Source organism: Tursiops truncatus, chromosome 2 (genome assembly GCF_011762595.2).
Source record: "Tursiops truncatus isolate mTurTru1 chromosome 2, mTurTru1.mat.Y, whole genome shotgun sequence".
Classification (NCBI taxonomy): Eukaryota; Metazoa; Chordata; class Mammalia; order Artiodactyla; family Delphinidae; genus Tursiops; species Tursiops truncatus.
The window spans coordinates 55,434,806-55,444,017 of NC_047035.1; the positions used below are offsets into that span (position 1 = coordinate 55,434,806).

At 34.5% G+C, this 9,212-nt stretch overlaps 1 pseudogene; it reads left to right on the forward strand.

Annotated features, from left to right (window-relative positions):
* The first annotated feature begins 6,713 nt into the window (after positions 1–6,713).
* LOC101317790 (14-3-3 protein zeta/delta-like) lies at positions 6,714–8,096 on the forward strand (annotated as a pseudogene).
* Positions 8,097–9,212: the final 1,116 nt, after the last annotated feature.

The following is a 9,212-nucleotide window of genomic DNA, read 5'->3' on the forward strand; positions in this document are numbered from 1 at the left end:
CCATAGGTTTTGGGTCATTGTGTTTTTGTTGTCATATATTTCTTTGTATTTTTTGTTTTCCTCTTTGATTTCTTCAGTGATCTCTTGCTTATTTAGTAGCATATTGTTTAGCCTCCCTGTGTATGTGTTTTTTATACAGTTTCTTTTCCTATTATTTATTTCTAATCTCATAGTGTTGTGGTCAGAAGAGATGCTTGATACTATTTCAGTTTTTTAAAATTTACCAAGGCTTGACTGGTGACCCAAGATGTGATCTATCCTGGAGAATGTTCCATGTGCACTTGAGAAGAAAGTGTATTCTGCTGTTTTCAGGTGGAATGTCCTATAAATATCAATTAAGTCTGTCTGGTCTAGTGTCATTTAAAACTTGTGTTTCCTTATTTTTCCTTTATTTTCTGTCTGGATGACCTGTCCATTGGTGTAAGTGGGGTGTTAACGTTCCCCACTCTTATTGTGTTACTGTCGATTTCTCCTTTTATGGCTGTTAGCATTTGCCTTATGGATTGAGGTGCTCCTATTTTGGGTGCATAAATATTTACAATTGTTATGTTTTCTTATTGGATTGATCCCTTGATCCTTATGTAATGTCCTTCCTTGTCTCTTGTAACAGTCTTGCCATCCCTATCAAATACCAATGGCGTTTTTCACAGAATTAGGACAAAAAAATTTTACAATTTATATGGAAACACAAAAGACCCTGAATAGCCAAAGAAATCTTGAGAAAGAAAAACAGAGCTGGAGGAATCAGGCTCCCAGACTTCAGACTATACTACAAAGCTACAGTAATCAAGACAATATGGTCCTGGCACAAAACCAGAAATATAGATTAATGGAACAGGATAGAAAGACAATAGATTATCCCACATACCTATGGTTACCTAATCTATGACAAAGGAGGCAAAAATATACAGGGAGAAAAGACAGCCTCTTCAGTAAGTGTTGCTGGGAAAAATGGACAGTTACATGTAAAACAATGATATTAGAACACTTCCTATCACCATATACTAAAATAAACTCAAAATGGAATAAAGACAAGCCTAGACACTATAAAAATCTTAGAGGAAAACATAGGCAGAACAATCTTTGACATAAATCACAGTAAGATCTTTTTTTGACCCACCTCCTAGAGTAATGAAAATAAAAACAAAAATAAATGGTACCTAATTAAACTTAAAAGCTTTTTCATAGCAAAGGAAAACATAAACAAGATGAAAAGACAACCCCCAGAATGGGAGAAAATATTTGCAAATGAAGGAACTGACAAGAGATTAATCTCTAAAAATATACAAACAGCTCATGCAGCTCAATATCCAAAAAACAAACAGCCCAATCAAAAAATGGTCAGAAGACCTAAATAGACATTTCTCCAAAGAAGATATACAGATTGCCAACAAACACATGAAAGGATGTTCAACATCACTAATCTAATATTAGAGCAAGGCAACTCAAAACTACAATGAGGTATCACCTCACACCAGTCAGAATAGCCATCATCAAAAAATCTACAAACAATAAATGCTGAAGAGGGTGTGGAGAAAAGGGAACCTCTGGCACTGTTGGTGGGAATGTAAATTGATACAGCCACTTTGTTGAAAAGTATGGAGATTCCTTAAAAAATTGAAAATAGAATTACCTTATGACCCAGCAATCCCTGTACTGGGCATATACCCTGAGAAAACCGTAATTCAAAAGACATATGCACCCCAATGTTCATTGCAGCACTATTTACAATAGCCAGAACATGGAAGCAACCTAAATGTCCACCAACAGAGGAATGGATAAAGATGTGGTTCATATATACAATGGAATATTACTCAGCCATTAAAAGGAATGAAATTGGGTCATTTGTAGAGATGTGGATGGACCTAGAGTCTGTCATACAGAATGAATTAAGTCAGAAAGAGAAAAACAAATATTGTATATTAATGCATATATGTGGAATCTAGAAAAATTGGTACAGATGAACCTATTTGCAGGGCAGGAATAGATACACTGATGTAGAGGACGGACAAGTGGACATGGCAGGGGGTGTGTGTGTGAAGGGGGATGTGGGATGAACTGAGAGATTAGCATTGACATATATACACTATATGTTTAAAACAGATAGCTAGTGGGTACCTGCTGTATAGGGCAGGGAGCTCAGCTCAGTGCTCTGTGGTGACCTAGATGGGTGGGATAGGGTGTTGGTCGGGAGTTCCAAGATGGAGGGGATATATGTATACATATAGCTGATTCATCTTTTTGTACAGCAGAAACTAACAGAACATTGTAAAGCAACTATACCCCAATTAAAAAAAAAAAAATCCCACTGCTAACATAATACATCATGATGAAAGAAGGAATGCTTTTCCCCTATGATCAGGAGAGAATGCATTCCCCTATGACAAAAATCAAGGATGTCTTTCACTATGTCTATTCAGCTTTATATTAAAGCTAGTAAATAAGTTTATCAGGCATGTAGAAACAAGATCAATACATAAGAATAATTGTATTTTGAAATTACTAGCAATAAATATTCACACATTGAAATGAAAAACTATGCCACTTATAGGATCAAAGTTATTAAATACTTAGAGGTAAATCTGACAATATGTAAGATACATACATTAAAATTATAAAATGTTACAGAAAGAAATTAAAGAAAGCCTAAACAAATGGAGAGATATACCATACTCATGATCTGAAAGATCAATACTGTGATCAACAAATTCACAATCAAAATCCTAGCAGGATATTTGTTTTGGTAAAAATTACTAAGTTGACTTTAAAATTCATATAGAAATGCTACGGAATGGTTATCACAAAATTGGGTTTGCCTCTTTGTGGGGGTCGAGCCAAAAGACACAACCAAGTGAAAGATCAAGAGAAGGAAGGAATTATTACTTGCAGCAAGTAAGGAGAGCACCAGGGATCTTTCCCAAAGCAACATCTCTCTGAACAGCAAAGTTGGGAAAGTTTTAAGCTAAGGGTACATGTATATTCACGAAGGGACTCATATTCAGTGTCTAAGCTTTAGTTGATTGAAGTCAGGAGGGTCAGAAAAGGTCAACATCCTCCTCCCTTAATTTCCAGTTGATCTGGTGGTTGAGCACTTCATGCTAATCTTTAACATTGAAATAGAACTGGGAGTCTTTACAACTGATATATTATCTTTACTATTGTTACTGTTGTTGCCTGATAACAGTCCTTTGTTCCTACATTCTTTTGTTCCCTTAATGTTATTAATTGCTGGGACCTGTTCAAGGACAAGCATTGTGACCAGGCTTAGATCACAAAATGTCTTAGACCAAAAATATCTTCTCTTATGTCAAGAAAGCTATGCTTGGTTCTCTTTCTCTGGGGACCCTCTACCCTATCTGTGTACAGAATTACATGTAGCCCCCAAATTTAAAGATGCTTAACAAAGAAAAAAAAAATGAATGGCTAATACTACCTGATATCGAGGTTTATTATAAAGCTACAATAATCAAGACAGAGTGGTATTGGCATCAAGCTAAACAAATAAAGCAACGGAATAGGAAGAGTCCAGAAATAGACTCATACATATGAAAAACATATTTGACAAAAACACAAAGGCAATTAACTGGAGAAAGGGTCATTGCTTTCAAGAAATAGACTGGTATAATTGGATACCTATATGTCAAAAACAAAACAAAGCAAAGAACATGAACTCTGATCTTTAGCTTGCATTGTATAAAATATTAACACAAAATTATAGACCTAAATATAAAATGTAAAACCATAAGACTTCTAAGAAAATAAGTCAATTTGGCTAGAGGATTTGGATTTTTTTTTTTTTCATTCTGCAACTCCATGTGTTCTTCTGAAGTGCCTGCATGTAGTGAAAACACACTCCTTTTCGCTAGAGAAGGTAATAACAAAGAACCTAAAAACACTGGAGACAAACTTGTTCTAAATTATAGTCTTGATTAGGACACTCTATATTTACATTCAAATGTAATCTCTAAGGAGGAGCATTCATTTTGATAGTGCCTAAGATAGAACCTTGCAAAAAATTGGCAATTAATGGGTACATTTCTTGGATAAGGTGAAAAATTCTATAAACGGTGTCAAAGAAAAATTGTACTGGACAGAGTTAAGCAGGAAAGAAAGACATTATTCGAGGCTATTGCAACAAGGTAGAGAGATTAAACCGAATTCTGGGGAACAAAAGGCCAGAGGATTTTTAAGCCCTGGGGCAAGCTGATGGAAAAGTACTGGAGGACTTCAGAGGAGGTTGGTCAATGTGTTAGGCCATCTGTGTTTGCTAATTGGAATTTATGGAAGATAGGCTTCTATCCTCCCACAAAGACTGGGAGATAGTGTCCCTATCTTTCTTGATGATTACATTTCAAAGGAATGGCTCCCAGGTCCCTGAGAAAGACATTCTTGAATTGTAAAATGGACAAAAGGCTAGGAGAAAATTTATATCTCAAAGGGACAGAGAAATAATTTATGATTGAAAGCTTTCTAAAGTACTTGATCTAAGAAAAGGGAGGTCAGAAGTTTATAGTCTTAAAAAAAAAAACCTGTTTACAATTTAGTCAAACTGAGGGGAACTTTAAAGGCCTCAGGCCATCTTGGTCAACAGATTACTGGGAATATCACTCAGAAGTCTAGCCTACTTAACCTTTGCTGTTTTTGACAATTGTAGATTTAACTACTCAAAAGAGGATGAAACTGATTAACATAAATCCATCATCGTGATGGAAAGCAATAACTTAGAGGACGGGTATATGGTATCTTTTTATATTAAAATACATGCAATTTTACTTATTTTAAGGACCTGAAATACTGCAGCATAATACAATGTAATAGTTCTACTTGAGGCTCATTACTGTGATTTATGATGATTTGGGTTTTGTAATAATGATTCTTTTTTTCTGACAGCTAAATGGATTCTAATTTTTTATCCTTTTAATATATCTGACTTTATTCAACACAGTTGGCTTTACTATGAATATATTCAAAAATTATAAAATATTTTATTTTGTGGATATTTTAATGTATAAAATTAGAAATTATGTGTTAATCTCAAAAATTTATGCCACATTTTGCTAAATTATCATGTTGAAATAATATATAATGAAAAGAGTAACTTAAAGTTTTGTTCATTCTTCTCACATAGGGTAGAAGAATAAAAAGTACATACTGCATGTTACTTTCTTTTTTTAATTAATTTTTATTGGAGTATAGTTGCTTTACAATGTTGTGTTAGTTTCTACTGTACAGCAAAATGAATCAGCTATGCATAAACATGTATCCCCTCTTTTTTGGGTTTCCTTCCCATTTAGGTCACCACAGTGCATTAAGTAGAGTTCCCTGTGCTATACATTATGTTCTCATTAGTTGTCTAATAGTACTAATAGTGTATATGTGTTAATCCCAATCTCCCAGTTCCTCCCACCCCCCTCCCCTTTCCCCCTTGGTATCCATACATTTGTTCTCTCCATCTGTGTCTCTATTTCTGCTTTGCAAATAAGATCATCTATACCACTTTTCTAGATTCCACATATATGCGTTAATATTCAATATTTGTTTTTCTCTTTCTGACTTATTTCACTCTATATGACACTCTCTAGGTACATCCATGTCTCTAAAAATGACCCAGTTTCGTTCCTTTCAGTGGCTGAGTAAAGTGCATGTTACTTTCAAGAAAAACATTCATTTTTTGAAATATTTGCATTAATTAGGTATTGACTGAAAAAAAATGCACAACCTAAAAGTTGAGAATTATGTTTTATTTGGCAGACATACTGAGGACTTAAGCTGGGGAGATAGGCTCTCAGATAGCCCTGAGGGACTATTCTGAAGAGGTAAGGGAGGAGCAAGAATATACAGAAGTTTTTGCCAAAAAACAAACAAACAAAAAAAAACCAGGTAGTTAGAACATGAAAAGATTACTATTAATTAAAGAAACACCAGAAGTCTTGTGTTCATGAATTTAGTGCTTTTCTATGTATGGGAAGATGCAAGAGAGTCTGAGCTCATTGAAATCCTTCCTTTGATAGGCACCTTAATTATCTAGGTCCAGTATTCTGCTTTCTCCAACCTGAATCCCCTCAGGGTGTGGGCCCTGCTGCAGTGGCCAGTGGCTCGATGGCTGCAAAGTCTATTGTTTTTGATATCACAGGTAACATTCTTTGTCCACAGAGGTGAATTTAAGAATTAAGTGATATCATCAATTATAGGAAATGCTGATTATGTACAACTTTTGTTGTATTATATACAACTTTGTTGTAACTATGGAGGTTACAGTACTTGTAGTAAAAGTGACTTAGAAGGAAACAGAGTGACCCAAGGCAGTCAAACCCAGACGATCACCTGAATAAGTGAGAATTATTCCCAAACCCTGTAAAAGACTGGAGAAAAATTTACTAAAGAGGTTGGTGATGGGATAAACATTTATCATTTCCTGAGCTGAAATTTCTGCAAGAGTTCATAGGATCAGTTTGGAATCCTCCACAAGGAAAAAGAAGCTACTATAATGAATTTAAGGATCAAGGCGTAACACAATTATTACTTCTTTCATATTCACTTTGCCACAAATTGAAGACAGAAACACAGAGCCTGTGAGCAGCGAGGCCCAGGAACAGTTTCAGCCTCCCCACTGCCATTGCTCAGAGCCAGCAGGACTCCTCTCCATCCACCACCATCCACTTCTGGCACAAGCTTCCAGTCACGGATGAAAACATGCTGGTGCAGAGGCCAAACTGAGCAAGCAAGCTGAGTGATATGTTGACATGGCAGCCTGCATGAAGTCTGTAACTGAGCAAGAAGCCAAATTACTCTTCTCTCAGTAGCTTATGAAAATGTTCTGGAGCCCATAGATCATCTTGGAGGGTTATCTCAAGTACTGAGAAAATGATGGAAGGTTCCAATGGCTTGAGAATACAGAGAGAAAATTGAAAGTGATCTCCGAGATATCTGAAAATGATTTACTGTCTCTTTTGGAAAAAATTCTTCATCCCCAGTGTTTCACAAACCCAGAGCAAAGTCTTCTACTTGAAAATGAAAGGAGACTACTACTGTTACTTGGTCAGTTTACTGCTGGTGATGACAAGAAAGGATTATGGGTCAGTCACAGCAAGCCTACCAAGAAGCCTTCCAAGTCAGAAACAGAAAATGCAACCAAAAACATCCTATCGTATTGGGTCTGGGCTGTAAGTTCTCTGTGTTCTATTGTGCGATTCTAAACTTCCTGGAAAAAGCCTGCTCTCTTGCAAAGAGACCTCTTTTCCCCTCCAGTTTTATTTAAATATAATTCACATATAACACTATATGTGTTAAGGTGTACAACATAAAGCTTTAAAAAATGTATATGTTGTAAAATGATTATCATAGTAAGTTGAGCTAACATCCATCACCTCACATAATTATAATTTTTTTTTCCTTGTGATAAGAACTTTAAGATTTACTGTCTTAGCAACTTTTAACTGTTAACTATAGTCCTGTTATATATATATATATAACTATATATATATATATATATAACTATATATATATATATAACTATATATATATATATATATAGTATATATATATACTATATACTGTTAACTATAGTCATCGTGTTGTACATTATACCCCAGAACTTATTTATCTTACAACTGGAAGTTTATACCATTTGACCGTCTTCACACAATTATGCCCCCGCCCCCAGCGGGGGCATATTTAATATAAAATAAAACTTGTTTTATTTTATAACTGACTCTGTTTCTATGAGTTTATTTTAGGTTTCACATATAAGTGAGGTCATATGATATTTTTCTTTCTCAGTCTGACTTATTTCAGTTAGCATAATGCTCTCAAGGTCCATCCATGTTTTTGCAAATGGTAGAATATCCTTCTTTTTAATGGCTAAATAGTATTCCATTGTATGTGTATAGCACATTTTCTTTACATATTCATCTGTCAATAGACTTAAGATTGTTAAGTCAGCTTTTGATGAAGCCATTGCTGAACTTGATATGTTAAGTAAAGAATCACACAAAGACAGCGTGCTAACAATGCAGTGACTGAGAGGCAGCTTGACATTGTGAACGTTGGATGCCCAAGTGCACAAGGCTGAAGCAGGAGAAGGAGGGGAAAATTAACCAGCCTCCCAACTTTTGTCTATCTCATTCTGAAATTTACACATTTGTTATCCATACTTTCCCACAAATAGATTTTTTTATGACAAGTATATGTTAATTTTATTTGAATTTCTATTTTTTCCCATAAGATTTTTATGATTAATGATAGGGGAATAGAATCAGTTAACATTTAGAAATTTACCTGCTTTTTCCCTTTTCTTTCTTTTTCTTTTTTTAAAATTTTACATTCAGACTTGCTTTGTTTTTTCATTTATTCAGCTCTTGTTTTAACAAGATATTTTATCTTGCTGAAATAAATTTTGTTGTTTCTTCATATAGGTTTTGAACTTTTGTTACCTTTTCCTAGCTATTTTATCATTTGGCTATTGCCAATTAGATTTTTTTTTAATTGAGATATAATTGACATATGACACTAGTTTCAAGGTGTAAAACATAGTGATTTGATATGTATATATATTGTAAGATAATTACCACAGTGTCTAGTTGACATTCATCACCACATATAATTTTTTTTTCCTGTGATGAATAAGTTTTAAGGTCTACTCTCTCAGTAACTTTGAAATATACAATACAGGCATATCTCAGAGATATTGTGGGTTCAGTTCCAGACCACAGCAGTAAAGTGAACATTACAATAAAGTGGGCCACATAAATTTTTTGGTTTCCCAGGGCATATAAAAGTTATGTTTATATGATACTGTAGTCTATTAAGTGTGCAATAACATTAGGTCTAAAAAAATAATGTACATACCTTAATTAAAACATACTTTATTGCTGAAAATGCTAACCATTATCTGACAATGCAGGATTGCAACAAACCTGCATTTTTGTAAAAAATGTAATATCTGTGAAGTGCAATAAATTCAAGTGCAATAGAACAAGGTATGCTTATACCATATTATTAACTATAGTTGCCATGCTATATATTATATCCCATGACTTATTTATTTTATAACTGGAAGTTTGTACCTTTTGGTGCCCTTCATCCATTTCACCTGTCCCCCACCCCCTGTTTCCCCTTTGGAAACCACCAACCTGTTCTCTGTATTTATGCATTCATTTTTGTTGTTGCTTTTTGTTTTTTAGATTCTACATATAAGTGAGATTGTATGGTAT